At 35.5% G+C, this 16,732-nt stretch overlaps 1 pseudogene; it reads left to right on the forward strand.

The window, feature by feature from the left end:
• Window positions 1-11,548: 11,548 nt before the first annotated feature.
• On the forward strand, window positions 11,549-13,779 carry LOC132177951 (L-type lectin-domain containing receptor kinase IX.1-like; annotated as a pseudogene).
• The last annotated feature ends 2,953 nt before the right edge of the window (window positions 13,780-16,732 follow it).

Consider the following 16,732-nt stretch of genomic DNA (forward strand, 5'->3'; position numbering starts at 1 on the left):
CTGGTTGGCTTCCTTGTTGGCGCCCTTTCTGCTAGCCTTGATTATTGCGCCAGGAGAAATTTGGATGGTTACGCCATCCTAGATTGTAAGTATTGGAGTATGGGTTGTTCTTGTGGGAATAATTGGTTTGTCCCACAAAATTCACCTCTTCTTATTCTGTAAAAGAAGATAAAGGACACTTCTCAGTGGTGTGATCTAAATGGGAGCAAATAGCACATACCTAGATTGGTGTGTCCTGTTGCAGAGGTGAGATTTTCTGAACAGTCATAGCCTTGACAAGCATATCCAATTTCTTTTCGACTACAGCCAACTGATTGGTTGATCCCCCACTGAGATTCACTTCATACATGCCCTTGCTTTTGATTCCTCTCCTTCCTCTTGAACAGAATTGTTGTGAGTGCTCACTTAATGTCTCAAAAAGTTCCACAGCTTCCTCACTACTTCTTTCCATAAGTGTTCCTCCGCAAGCTAAATCAACCATCCCTTTATTAGTATCATCTAATCCTTCATAGAAGATTTGTACCTGCTCATCTTGAGGGATCTTGTGATGTGGACACTTTAGGAGTAAGGAATTGAATTGATCCCAGGCCTCAAAGAACAAATCTCCATCTCGTTGTTGGAACATTTGAAGTTCTCTTTTGAGTTGTGTTTGTCTTCTGGGCTGGGAAAATATCTTCAGAAATTTGGTGGTCAATTCTTCCCAAGTGTGGATAGATTCTGCAGGCAAGGAATTGTACCACAGTTTAGCATTATCTTTCAAGGAAAAAGGGAAGAGGACTAACCTGAGTCTCTCTGGAGTTAGGCCTTGAACATGTTGTAACTTGCATAAGTCGAAAAATTCCTTAAGATGCAAGTTGAGATCCTTAGTAGCTGTGCCTCTGAAGTGGGTCAATGCATTGAGGATTTAAAGAGAGATATAATAGCTGCTGTCCTCCTCCGGTTGATATGCTATGCATGAGGGTTGATGGAGGTTTGTTGGCACATATGCCTGCTTCATTGGTCTCCTCACTCGTAGTGGATTGGCCTCTAATGGACTTGGCCCCACCTGGTTCTCTTGCAAATCTTCCATCTCAGTTTCTTTTTCTTCTTCTTTCTCTCTAGGTCGTTATCGAATTATCCGCTCAATTTCAGGATCGAGTGGAAAAACGGATGAGGCTTGAGATCGACAACCTTGCATGAACTGTATTACTTTTTCCGCTAGGCAGCTTCAGTACTGCCTCGTCTGGATGCTCCCTGGAACTATGCTCAATCGCAGGTTGGTGCGCTCGATTGAACTTTGCTGACGATTGATCGCAATCACAGAATGGCAATCCGTAACCTGCACAGAAAACATAAAAAATTCAGGGGAAATGAAAAAAATAAATATATTTTTTTTCTTTGCTAACAACTAAATTAACAATTAAAAATTGAAATAACGAAATTAAAGGAAAATAAATTTAAACAAAATTCGCCACAATCCCTGGCAATGGCGTCAAAAACTTGTTGTGCAAATATATACCTAAATTAATAGGAAAATAATTGTACGTTTTACCTGCAAGTGCACAAGGTCAACAGAGTAGTATATGGTGCAAGTACAAGATCATTCCCACGAGCATTGCTGAATTTTCGTTTAAAAATCAATTCCTTAAGTAAAACAAAGATTGATTGAGTTGATAATGATAAAAAGGTAGGGCTTTGATATCCACCACTAATTATATTCAACTAATATAACAATATGCCAATGCTTTGATCATGTTATGCATATCTAACGTTTGTCAACCTAAGGGCATGGGTGTATACTTTAACTCTTCTCTTTCCTAAAGGATTTAGCATGGTATATACTAAGTTATTCTTTAGAAAAGCATATGTTCTATGAAAATCGACAAACACACGAGGCCTAGGGCATGGGTGTATACTCCCGGTTCTCCATGTTGATTAACCCAAGAATCGCGGTGTGGATTCTTTTGCCACTTAAGTTAAACTCAGGACTCGGTCATCCAAATTGATTTAACTAACTAGTCCATACCACATGCATATGTTGATCAGGCACACACATATGAGGAATTCATGCAAGCAGGTATTAATCAAGTTAAATAGCACAACAAGATCATCACAAAGACGCTAATATTGAAATATTAATTAAACATAACTAGGGCGTCCATCTAGCCCTACTAAATAAATTTGCTACACATAGAGTTGATGTTAAACATCTTCATAAAAGAAAATAAAAGAAAAGAAAAGAATAAACCCGAGACTTGAACTTGAGAGCTCCTCTTCTTCTCCTTCTCCAAGCCTACTTATTCTAAAGGCTTAAGAGTCTATTTATAGGCTTTAGAAGTCCTTGGAAAAGTAGTAAACCCTAGGGATTTCGTAGGGTTTCAATCCTATTACAATTGGGAGTTGGAAAACCCTAATATGGAAATAGGGACATTCTGGCCGCCACCTTGAGTTGTCTCCTGCGCACGGGTGCGATCGATCGCAACCCGTGTGCGCTCGATCACAGTTCCGAGATCGATACTTCTTCTGGCATGCGCTCGATCGCTCCTAGCCTGCTTTGTGCTATGTCCTCTCGGGTACTGCTCTCGATCGTAGGTACCCTGCGATTGATCGCAGTGTCAGGGAGTTCCAATATTCCCATCTTCTCTTTTTGAACCCAAATCACTCAGTTTTACTTCATTTTCTTTCAAAAGCCTGTAAAAGCATGAAAAACACAAAAAGGAAGTAAAATGGCCTAGTTAACCAAAACCAAAGGATTAAAACATGCAAGTTAAGGGCTGAAAATATGAATATTTTAGCACTTATCACTCCCACTTCTCAAAAGTGGGCGGGGGAGAAGTGGCTTGGGTATCGAACCCCCGGCAGGACGAAGCTTGAGTTCTTGGCATGATGAGCTTGATTGGGGACTTTTGTTGAACATTTGGTGTGCATTGTGATGACCAAGGTTGCTATGGCACATCAACACTGCTCAAAGCCCCTGCAAATACACCAAAACCCAACCACAGGAAAGCAATGTGGGTGGATGAACACCCACAATTGCTGAAAAAATGATAAAAAAAAAAATTGAGGTTGGGGCGGGGGGGGGAGGGGGGTAATCAGAGTTGGGGTGTTGATGGGAATGGGGAACGGGCTGTGTGGTTGTGCGGTGGAAAAGTGGTGATACGGTGGCCAGAGAGGAGAACCGTGTGGTGGCGGTGTGGTAGAAGTGGTGAAAAACGGTGGAGGAGTGGTGGTAGTAGGGGTGTGCCAGAGGTGGGTGCTTGGAACACTGTACGCCGCAATGAGAATGTGAGGGGGAATGGGGAAAAAGTGATCTAAAATAGGTCACGTGGCCTGCTGCCCGAGTGCACTCGATCATCACATGGTGTGCTCGATCGCACTCGTGCAAGGATGTGCGTGAGTGGGTGATGTGCGCTCGAGCCCACACAAGGTGCGTTCGATTGCACTGACAGAATGTAAAAAAAATGGACCAGGGACTTGAAACACTAAAACACTTAAAGTAGAATAAAACACTAAAATCACAAAGGAAAACACAAACAAAAATAAAACACAATAAAATAAAACAAGCAACAAAATAAAAAGGATATGCTATAGGGTGCCTCCCATGAGCACTAAGTTTAACATCTTCAGCCAGACGTTGGTACTTTAAACTTGAAGCACCAATCTTTCCTTCTCTTGCACCAAAGGGAATGAATCTTTTCTACTACAAGGTGATTCCGAGTGTTTCTAGATCAGGGAGGACCACTTTGAGTTTTCTCAAACAGTTTCTCATCCGGTGGGGAATCATGATGTCCTCAATTTGCTCATGTGGTAGCTCTAGCAAGCTTCTCTCCTGGCCTCTTGATGTTTCAAGAATAAGAGCTAATCTTGAAAAAATCTTAGTGCTCTCTTCTTTTTCCTGATGTGGCTCCTATGGAACTTCAGTTTGCTCCTCCTTTCCTTTTTCAACTTGATTTTCAACCATCTCTTCACTCCTTGGTGTGATAGCTTGCTCATGATAGTAGGTGCACTCTTCCTCCATGTAATGCTCATTAGGATTGGCCACCAACTGATTTTGACACTCTTCTTCTTCTTCTTCTTTAGGTGTATCTGAGTTTTGCTTGAGGTGGGAATCCATCCATTCAAATGATTGCCCTTTTTCCTCCATGCTGTTAAGATGAGCTGCCTCATGTTTTGTAAAGTCAGCATACTGTTTTTCTAAGGCAGCAACTGCTTCTTGTAAGGCAGACATTTTTGGAGGAGGTGGCTCTTCTTGATATTGTTGATGCGGAGAAGAATCCAAATGATCATATATGGAAGATGGCTCTTCTTCTTGGTATTGTTGACGCCAATTGATAGGAGATGCACTTAGCTCCCTGGCCAATTTTTCCATTTGTACTTCCAGTCTTTGAATGGCTTGATCGGTTCTTTGAAACGCTTGATTGGCCCTTGTATTGATTTGTTTTTGATCAGTCATCAATTACTGTTGCGAAGTCACCAAGGTGTGTATCATACTTTCCAGTCTATTTAGCCTTGACTCTTGCTCCTAATTTGCAGATAAATACAAAGGACAAGTTTCAGTAGAATCATCAAAATGCGAACATGTGGCACATACCTAGAGTTGGGTGGCTGGCTAAATAGGAGATATGTTTCGGGTAGTTATGGAGTTGACAAGCATATTTAATGTCCTCTGCATGGCAGCCATCTGATCTTGTAGTGGTGGAGCCGATTGAGAGAAATGTGAATGATCATAGAACTGCGGATATGATTGATGATGCAATTTTTTAAATTTTGGAGCATGATTTCTAGGAGCTTGAGCTTGCCACTGGAAATTTGACTATTGGCTCCAGGTTGGGTTGCAGGAATCAAGCTAGTTGTCGTTCCCTGGTCTAGAGAACAATGTGTTCCTATGCCTGTTAAATTTGTTAGAAATTTGTCTCATTATAAGACATTCTCTAACATGGTGATAAGGGTCATGGCATAAAGAACATGGTCTACGGGGTGTCAGAATGCTACCCCACATGTGTGAAACAAAAATAAAATAACAAAAAGAAGTTAAAATTAAAAGGGAAATAAAAACAAAATTAAAAATAAAAACTTACTAATATGCAAACTCGAATGACCCTGCATGAAATAAAAGAAAAAAATCAGATCTATTATTAGTGCAATAACTATACTGCTCTTTGGATGTGCGATCGATTGCACCATAAGGTGCGCTCGATTGCCTTGGTTGGGCGCTCGAGCATACCTATAAAGGCAAAATAGGAACTGCGGAAAAAAAAAATAGAAAAACAGAAAAATTTAAAACAAAATAAGTTATAGGAAAAACTAAAATTGAAATTTGAAAATTAAAATAACACAACTAAAGGAAATGAATTCTAAACAAAATTTGCCGCAATCCCCGGCAACGGCGCCAGAAACTTGTTGTCAGAATTACCTACCTAAATTAATAGGCAAATAATTGCATGTTTTACCCGCAAGTGCACGAGGTCAACACAGTAGTATAGGGTGCAAGTACGGGGTCAGTCCCACGAGAATTTCTAAATTTTGCTTAAAATTAATTTCAAAAGTAAAATAAAACAAAGATTGGATTTGCGTTGATAATGATAAAAAGGTAGGGCTTTGATATCCACCACTAATTATATTTAGCTAATATATCAATATGCAAATGTTTTGATCATGTTATGAATATCTAATATTTGTCAACCTAAAGGCATTGGTGTCTACTCCTTAAGCTATTGATTTCCCTAAGCAACGAATTAGAAATCGGTGTCTACTCAAATTCTTTTCTTTCTTAAAGGATTTAGCATGGGTGTCTACTAAGTTGTTCTTTAAGAAAGCATAAAACTGTGGAAATCGACAAATACATAAGGCCTAGGGCATGGGTGTCTACTCCCGGTTCCCCATGTTGATTAACCCAAGAACCCGGTGTGGATTTCTTTTGTTACTTATGTTAAACCCTGGACTCGGTCATCCAAATTGATCTAACTAACTAGTCCATACCACATGCATATGTTGATCAGGCACACATATATGAGGAATTCATGAAAGCATGCATTAATCAAGTTAAATATCACAACATGATCATCACAAGGGCGCAAATATTAAATATTAACTAAACATAACTAGGGCTTCAATCTTGCCCTACTAAATAAATTAGTTACACATAAGTTTGCTGTTAAACATCTTTATAAAATAAAAACAAAGAAATGAATAGAATAAACCCGAAACTTGAACTTGAGGAGCTCCAATTCTTTTCCTCGGAAAGTGTATCTATTCTAGAGGCTTAAGGATCTATTTATAGGCCTTTAGGAATACTCTAGAGACCTAAAAATCGTAGGGTTTGAGCCCTAGTTCGCACTAAGCTTACAAACCCCTAAAAGTTGCTCTTTCCTTATTAAGGCTGGCAGCTGACTTGGCCATCACGCACGGGTGCGCTCGATCACAGCCCGTGTGCGATCGATCGCAGGTCTGCGATCGATCCTCTTGGTGCTTGCGCTCGATTGTGGTTGCCTTGCATGTTGGCATCCTCGCCTGCAGTGCGCTCAATCGTAGCTCCCCTATGATTGATCGCACTACTAGAGCCTTCCAAATTCCAAAATGGCTCTTTTTAAGTCCAAAACTTCTTAAATTTCTTCTTTTTCTTCCAATGGCATACAAAATCAAGGAAAGCACAATAAAGAGCTAAAATGACATAATTAACTAAAACTAAAGATTAAAACATGCAAGTTAAGGGCTAAAAATATGAATATTTTAGCACTTAACAATAGTATTCGTGTACAATGATAATGTCATTCGTATAATATCAAATTAATTAATTAACATTAGATTCAACAATGTGTTACTTATAACCACAATTGAAGTATGTATTGTCATTGGAATTTATATGGTTATATCATATGATCTATTGATCATTAAATCATATGATTATTTAATAACAAATTATATAATGGAATTTGTAATTTAAGTCAACCAAATTGACCAATTTTACATTTATCCCTAAATTATAATTATACATATATAAAACAACTTTTTTTAATTCCATTTTGTAACCATTTTTTAAACCATTTCTTAGTCAAAATTATGTCGTTTTGGGCTTATATTTAATTGATTATTTTTGTCATAGGTGGTCAGCCGTTGTTGCTTGCTTGCCTGGAAGGATAGACAACGAAATAAAAAACTCCTCTGACACCAACTTTCCACTTTCCCCCACCTTCCCCCACGCCACTCGCTCTTTCTTCCATTTTATTTTCTTCTTTTTCATTCTTTTTCCTACGTCAATTAGAAGATCGTACTTTAACTAACATAAGTATGCTAATCTTTGCAAGCATATTGTACTTTTTTTCCCCTTTCTAATAAGCAGATCATTTTATGTTGATATCTCATGCTTTGGTTTAGAAACAATAAGTTTAACTCCTCTTGTATCCCCCTCCCACGTTCCTGTATTGTATTTGAATAAATAAAATAAAATTATAAAAAATAAATAAATAAAAAGTGGAACCCCTCCAGTGAATTCAGAGCTACATGGCCTAAAAGAATTTCCTTACTAACACATGCCAGCTGGTTCTAAAATGAGTCCCTTTTGTGATCCAAAGTACTAATATCGCCTATTATATATATACAATCTTTCGAGTAATGCCGTTATGGAGAGAATCCGTTTTTAAAAGTGTCAATTATGCTACATAGATTTAATTTAAGGGTGAATTAAATTAAGCTGGAAGAGAAATGATAGGATTATAAAATATTTTACAAAATAATTTTATTGTCCTATTATGATTGAAAACGAGATAAATTTATATTTTAAAAAATTTAATCATATTTTTTTAAAAAAAAAAAAAAAAAAAAATAGAAGCCTAACAATTTTTCAGCTGAAAAGGCTAAAAAAAAAAAAAAAATTGCTAAATAGAAAATCTCTTTTTAAACCATGAGATGGTAGAATTTGTAAATGGGTTAAAGTAATTCCAAAAATATTTATGTATAATATTTATCCCACAAAAGAAAAGGTAATTGTGAAGTGGGAGAGTGTTGTTCTCAAAGTTAGAATTGTCAGAGTCATTCATTTATGAGGACCTCAAAGGGAAGTTGTGGCATTTAAAACTCTCCGCATCCAATTCCCAATGCTCCAACTACCTCGCATTTACTCCGATCGACGGATGGACGGATGGATGGGACGGATGTGCTCTGCGCCTGCATTGGTGGTGGCTCAGAAACGACCACCCAATCTATCGTGATTCGTGAGAGAGAGAGAGAACACGTAAGCATGCATGTGAAGCTCATAAATGAGACAATTGGGGCTGAGACTTGTGTCGTCTTCATGTGGTCCCCCCTCTGGCCTCCACGCACAACAGGACAAAAAGAAGTCAGTTGAGTATAACACGGCCATCAATAATGGGGAGGAATAGGTCTGTCAATAGAAAAAGAGAAAAGAAAAGCAGAAAAAAGTATCCAGCTAGCAAAGGAAAAAACCAAACACAATCTCGTCCTTATTACATCAAAATCATGTGACCTTGTCCCAAAAAAAAATAATAATAATAGTCGTTTTTTCTTTACCTGCCAGAAGAGAACAAAGCCATGTGAAAATCTGCTTTTTGTAAATGATCCTCTGATGACATAGCGATAGCAGTAGTCCTTCTAACATTTCCACCACAAAAGTCTGATTCATGGAGCAGTGGAAAGGACAGAATCTCTGCTGGATCACCGACACACCCGGACATGCAATTTTGTCAAATATCAAGGGTCTAAAATGCAATTTGAGAAGAAATGATGGATTGGATCCAGCAATAGTGGGAGAATTACTGAATTTTTTTTTTTTTTGTTAATCTGTCCCATCCATCCGTCCATCCGTCGATCGGAGTAAATGCGAGGTAGTTGGAGCATTGGGAATTGGATGCGGAGAGTTTTAAATGCCACAACTTCCCTTTGAGGTCCTCATAAATGAATGACTCTGACAATTCTAACTTTGAGAACAACACTCTCCCACTTCACAATTACCTTATCTTTTGTGAGATAAATATTATACATAAATATTTTTGGAATTACTTTAACCCATTTACAAATTCTACCATCTCATGGTTTAAAAAGAGATTTTCTATTTAGCAATTTTTTTTTTTTTTTTAGCCTTTTCAGCTGAAAAATTGTTAGGCTTCTAATTTTATTTTTTTTTTAATTTTAAAAAAATATGATTAAATTTTTTAAAATATAAATTTATCTCGTTTTCAATTATAATAGGACAATAAAATTATTTTGTAAAATATTTTATAATCCTATCATTTCTCTTCCAGCTTAATTTAATTCACCCTTAATTTAATCCTTGATATATTTGCCAATAGTTAAGAGTAGTAATTACTAACATTCCTGCTCTGCTAGTTAACGCGCTTTCGACGAATTTTTTTGTTGTTTAGCCCACAAGATCTCCATCAACAATTAAATAATTGATGCAGTGCAACTTGACTTTGATATCAATTAATGCAGGGTGTAGTGATTAGTTTGCCAAGACAAACAAGATAAGAATCACAACTCTTCTTAAAACTAATACTCAATCAAGGATTTAATGTGGATAGAAAAGAAAACCACTCTTAAAAGTGTTTTTCATTGATCACTGGTCAAAATAACATAATAAATTAAGGCTATAGATAGCTATTACCTATATTTATACTACCTAGACTCCTGAACCTAAGAAAACGCTCAAATAAAAGTTTGTTTACAAAAATTTATTGGAGCTTATCTGAACGTGTAAGAGGCTCTTTCGAACCTAACTATGGTTTCCTCGTATTCTTACATGAATTGTCAATTCACACAGCAGCTCGTTCTAACCCAACTTTAAACGAGTGCATCTATGAATAACTCATTCGAACCCAACTTCATATGAGTTATTGAACGAGCTATTTTGTCAACTTGTTTTAAAGCTTGTTCAAACATAAACAACATACGAGCAATTTTGTACGGCTTTTCAATTTTCTTTTTACGGTCTATTTTAACTTAGTAAACATTTGAATTAGGAAAACTTAATGATATATGACTTTGTAACCCTCTAAATGAGCTTTCCAACGCCATTAATTATGTCTCCATATGATGTCAGAATCGCTATATATGTCCCTTTTGTTAAAGCAAATATGATTGAAAATTGTCCTCTATCAACAACCTTCATTATTCGACCTATGGCCCACGAAGGAATGTGGGTCAAACACGGTAGAGGATTTTCTTCTATCCATTTTGGATTAGAGAATATCCAATTAATAATTAGGATCTCTCTAAGGTCATAAATGAAACATATGTCCCATTGATAGAAATAATAATAAAATATTACATATATTTTAAATTTAAATAAAAAAATAATAATAAGAAGTTTTAAAAAATAATAAAATATTAAGGGGTGGTCGGACCACCCCAGTTGGGCTTGGGGTGGCCCAGCCACCACCTGGGGTGTTTCGGCTACCCTAAATTTATTTATTTATTTATTTTATTTATTTTTTCAATCTTTATTTATAATTTTTATTAATTGGGTTGAAAATTGTTGAGTTAAGTTGAAATTTTTTGAGTTGAGTTGAATTGAGTTTAAAAAATTGCCAAACTTGAATTTAGAAAAAATTTGAGATTGAGTTGGAAAATCTTGCTTCCCAAACAAGGCGTTTCTCTCAAATTGATGTATTGGATTTGCATCTGATTTTAAAAGTCATAATAATTTGGAGAGACAGAAAATAACTTAACATTATCTATTTATATATATATATATATATATATATGAGACCCACTTATCCAAATTGGTTGCCCAATAACCAAAATTTTATTTAAGCAACTGGTCGCATAGGAAGTTGGAGAGCTAATTGGTGGTGATCCTAATCTCAGACTATCACTTTATTATCACCGTCTTCCTCAAACTATTGGTTGAGTCAATTTTTTCTTCAAACTATCAAAAATTATCAATGTCGTCCAAAGCCAACAAATTAAAGAGACAAAACTAACCTTAAAATATGACAAAGAGAAAGTGGTCCAACCACCCTCGACCATTTGGAGCTAATTCAGGTACATGTTAGACACTTAATTGCCATATGCCCATAGATGGAATAGGATCCTCTCCATTTCAAATGCAATGCAAAGTATTCCGTTAGTGTTTTTTAGAGGGGTAAAATTGCCATTATAATTTTTTAACAATTTTGCCCGTTTAAAATATTCTAACTGGATATTCTCAATTTCATTTGAAATTGAGATGATCCTATTCCCCCACAGATAATGCACCACATTAAAAAAAAAAAAAAAAAAAAAAAAAAAAAAATTATCAAATTCACGCAGCGGTCTCTTATCGTGGTCCGTGGATTAGATTTTGGACATTTCAATATGAACAACTTTTGAGCAAAGCTGGGCGTGCTTCTTGGTTTGGAAAAAAATGGAGAATTACTTGTCACTCGTATATATATGCATTGAATTTGAGTGTGGAAATTTATATCTATCACATCGCAACTAGCTTCTAAATTTGTGGAAATTTATATCCATCAATCACATCGCAATTTGTTTCTAAATTTGTATCTATTTCTAGCTTCTCTAATTACAATCTGCAATTTCTTCTTAGACCCAACCTCCCTTCCAACTTCCGATCATGGCTTTTTACATCTTCAAAATCAAACATTTTCCATTTCCAAAGCCCCTAATCCTCTTTTATCTCTTCATGGTCACCAGTTTCTTCTCCCCACTACGGCAATTTACAAGTGCTTTATCCTTCAACTTCACCAGTTTCAATCCTGGTGACTCCGATATAACATATGACACAGCTTTGGCTGAAGACTCAGCCATCCAACTCACCGACATCTCACTTTTGGGCAGATCAGAAGTTGTAGGTAGAGCCACGTATTCCAGTCCCATGCACATGTGGGACAAGGAATCTGGAAACCTCACAGATTTCACTACCCACTTAATTTACCTTTGTAATTGATTCTCAAAATAGAAATAATTATGGAGATGGGCTTGCCTTCTTCCTAGCTCCTAGTGGTTCAACAACTCCTATTGTCAATTACCAAGGTGCCACTATGGGTCTCGCTAGGGATGACCAGTTATTAAACTCGACGAACAATCCTTTTGTTGCAGTGGAGTTTGACATCTATCCAAACGAACAATTGGATCCGCCCGGCGAACATGTAGGTATTGATATAAACTCCTTAAAATCTGTTGCAAATGTGTCATTGGGGGAGGGGTGGGGGGGGGGGGGGGGGGGGGGGGGTGGGGGGGGGGGGGGGGTGGGGGGGGGGTGGGGGGTGTAATTATTCTATTCTTCAAGGGGAAATCAATGAAGCTTGGATTAGTTATAATTCCAGTTCTCATAATTTGAGTGTTCTCTTCACTACTTTTGTTGGGGACTCATTTTCAAATACTGCTACTGCATGGCAATCCTTTTCTTATAATGTTGATCTGAGACATTACTTACCTGAATGGGTAACTTTTGGATTGTCAGCCGCAACAGGAAATGCTTCTGCAATGCATACCATTCGTACATGGGATTTTAGTTCAACTTTGGAAGATACTTTAGCCAAACCAACAATGGAAGGCAATATGAGTCAGAATCCGGCCCCCAACCAAAACAAAAACAAGAGGTTGGGATTAGCTGTGGCGTTGGGTGGTGGTGGATCTTTTTTGCTTGGTGGGTTTGCTTTAATTCTATTTGGCTTTTGGAAGAGGAATACTGGAATAGGAGGGACACGGAAGAGGATCTCACCTTTGATAGGTTTATGGCTGAAGAATTTCAAAGGGAAACAGGACACAACAAGTTTTCATTTAATAAATTGGCTGCCACCAATAATTTTAGTTATAAAGAAAAGCTAGGCCAGCGAGGATTTGGTGGAGTTTACAGAGGATTTTTAAGGGACTCGAATTCCTACGTTGCTGTCAAGAGGGTATCAGAAGGGTCTAAACAGGGGATAAAGGAGTATGCCTCAGAAGTAAAATTATTAGTTGACTCAGACATAAAAATTTGGTGCAACTCATTGGTTGGTGCCATGAAAGAGGAGAACTCTTACTCGTCTATGAGTTAATGCCAAACGAAAGCTTAGATACACATCTTTTTACTGAAGAAAGCTTATTGACATGGGCAATAAGGTACAAAGTTGCTCAACGATTGGCATGGGCATTGCTTTACTTGCACGAGGAATGGGAACAATGTGTGGTGCATAGGGATATAAAATCAAGTAACATTATGCTTGATTCAAACTTTAATACTAAACTTGGGGATTTGGGGCTAGCTAGGCTTGTGGACCATGTGAAAGGGTCACAAACAACTGTATTGGTAGGCACAATAGGCTACATGGCTCTTGAATGTGTCACAACTGGTAAGGCCAGCAAGGAGTCAGATGTTTATAGTTTCAGAATTGTCGCTCTGGAGATTGCTTGTGGAAGAAAATCAATCAAGATCAATGCTCTTGAAGATCAAGTAGTCATGGTGGAATGGGTTCGAAAGCTCTATGGAATAGGAAAGGTACTTGAAGCAGCTGATCCAAGGTTGGGTGGAGATTTTGATGAGCCACAAATGGAGCGCTTGATAATTGTTGGGCTTTGGTGCTCTCACCCTAACCGAAACCTTAAGCCTCCATTAAGGGAAGCAATTCATGTTCTCAATTTTGAGGCTCCATTGCCTATTCTCCCATCAAATATGCCAGGAACAACACATCTTGCTCTAGTTGTGAATAGACCAGCTTCAATGTCACTCTCTATGTCTAATATTGCTTCTCATTATGGGGGCAGATAGAATCCATGTTCAAGGAAATAGTTACACAAATTTCTCACTATCTGCCTCATACACTGCAGTTCCTCCATCTGCATCACTTTTTTGTATGTGCTAAATTTGTCAAAGGTACAGTTAATTTGGAATTCTTATTGTTTGATTGGGTGTTCTAATTTTTACCCTACATTATCACTTCTTTGTGTTTCATTTTACATTTTAGTTTAATCAATGCTGAAAATGTTTTAGAGTGTAAATCATATACATGTGTATGTGCTTTCTACCCTAAATATTAATGTCGTACGATACATGTTAACTGTCCCAAATTGTGAACTTGTAATGGATTAATTGAACATCATAAATTCATAATCATAATAACATCATATATATATATATATATATATATATATATATATAAAAAAGAAAAAGAAAAAGTAGAAGCATTCATTATAATAATTTAGAATTGTTACAAGTGGTGGTCTAAAATACTAACAAGTAACCATTTAAATGTTGAGAAATAGCGTTTTAAATGGCCTAAGATTCTAAAACTCAATTAGTAATTACACATCACAAAAAGTAAGAATGGTGATTATTAAATTAAAAAATATTAAAATAAATATACTATAATAAATATCTTGATATAATAAAAATGTCTCGCTTAAACTTATCGCCTTAAGCCCTAAAATTTATCAAGTTGGCCCATCATTTACTTGAAAAAGCTGCTAAAAATCACATCGTTAATGACTATGATTTTAGTAGTGGATGGAGTTGGAGGAACATCTCCCGAAAGAAAGCAACATTTGATGAGTATATGCCGCATTATATATTTGCCCCCTTTATCTTCGCCCCTTAATGAACCAAGTCTACTTAATTACCATATTGACAATAAAGGTAATGGTCCCAATTTATAAGTAGGCACATTTTATTGAGTTTATTGTCTCGAATACTTCATTAAGTTAAACATCGGAGGTGGGGCGCTGTCACCCAACTCTAGTAACAACTTTTGGTGTATTTAATATAAGGAAGGAATAATGTTTGCTTATCAAAACAAAAGGCGGCTCCTAATTGGGTATTGGTGTTTCCTTATCCAAAAACAATTTTAAGCATTAATGTTTGATAGTGTTTTGAATTAGACAGGCGAATGACTTGAGGAGGGTTGAGATGTTGGGGTATATTATTTGAGGATTGTGAGTAAAGGCAAAATAAGTGGCTAGTGCTAGTGTCCTTATACGTAGCCTAATGCCTTTTCAATGTTGATGTTATGAATACTAATTTTTTTACTAAGAAATGAATACCAAGATAATGTAGAATTTATTCATTTGTATGTACTTATAGCATTTTTCTTTATTAATTATTTTAATTATCTTCAATAAATAAGTTACACATCATCTTAGTAAAAAATTTAGTATTCATAACATTTCTTATAAGTGATATTCTATTGGTTTCCGAAAAAGAAAAAGAAAAAAAAAAGGGGAAATCAACCACATCAATCAACATGGTAATGATCAAAGGCGTCTTCTAAATTCTTACATTCAATTCAAACCAAAGAGAATAAGAAAAAATGGGAAAGTCCGCATACCTCATTCAAACTGCCAAATAGGTGAAGATAATCAAAACAACTAACAAAAAAAAATGCTAAGAATACCAATAAAGAAAAATATCCTAAACTATTACTCAATTGATAATGTTCTCCTCTAAACTTTTAATTATTACAATGTTCATTCCAAACTATCAAAACATTGTCAATATCCCCCCAATGACAAAACTACCCTTAGTAAAATAAAAATAAAAAATACTAAAACTTCTAAAAAAAATCCAACCGGTGGCCAAATTTAAAATTAAAAAAAAAATAAAAAAAAAAAAAAAATCCTTGTTATCAGAAAAAAAAATCGATTTTTTAATAAAAATTTAAGATTTTTTTTAAATAAAAAATTATGTTTTAAAAAAATTAAAAATTTTCGTCTAAAAAAACAAATTCCTTTTCTTAATTTTTTTTTAAAAAATTTAAATAAAAATTTTCATTTTAAAAAAAATATTCGTGTAAGTCAATCTTCGAACTGTGTTTTATTTCTTTGGGAAAAGTCCACATATCCCCCTCAAACTACCATCCAATTGACAATGTCCCCCCAAACTTTCAATTGTGACAATGTCCACTCCAAACTACCAAAACCTTGTCAATGTTCCTCCCAATGACGAAACTACCCTTCGTAAAATAAAAACAAAAATACGAAAATTTCTAGAAAAAAACCTAAAATAAAATAAAAAATTCCTTTTATAAGAAAAAAAAAATTTTCGATTTTTTTTTTAAAATTAAAATTTTCGTTTTTATTAAATTTTTTTTTTTTGTAATTTTTTAAATAAAATTTTCCGCCAATTTTTTTTTTTTTAAAAAAAAAATCTCTTAAAAATTTTTTTTAAAAAAATTGAATAAAAATAAAAATTTCCTTTTTTTTTTCAAAAAATCCTTTTAAAAAAAATAAAAAATTTTCGTTTTAAAAAATAAAAATAATTTTTTTAAAAAAAAAAAAATTAAAATTTCCATTTTTTACAAATTTTTTTTTTTTTTTGAATTATAGGGGTATTTTTGTTATATTGAGAAATATATAGGGACATTTTGATCTTTTTGCTAGCTTTGGAGGGATATTGACAATGTTTTTGTAGTTTTGAGAGACATTGTCACAATTGAAAGTTTGAGAGGAATATTGTCAATGCGGTGATAGTTTGAGGGGGTATGTGGACTTTACCCTATTTCTTTTCACTCGATTTATAATTTTATATATGATGCAACAGCAAGCGTTAATTTCGCCTTCACTAAATAGGATTCGGATTCTTAGGGGAATTATAGTTTCTGAAATTTCAGATCTAAGCCATTCATTTTCATCCAAAAATTAGTATCCTGCCACGTATCTCACTACTAATAAAATAATAATAAATATGTAATGATATTATTGATATCATTATTTTATTAATAGTGAGATACGTGGCAGGATACTAACTTTTGAATGAAAATGAATGACTTAAATCTAAAATTTCAAAAACTAAAATTTTCCTAAAAATTTTAAGGCCTTGTTTGGA

The sequence above is a fragment of the Corylus avellana genome, chromosome 4 (assembly GCF_965113065.1).
Source record: "Corylus avellana chromosome 4, dhCorAvel1.hap1.2, whole genome shotgun sequence".
NCBI lineage: Eukaryota > Viridiplantae > Streptophyta > Magnoliopsida > Fagales > Betulaceae > Corylus > Corylus avellana.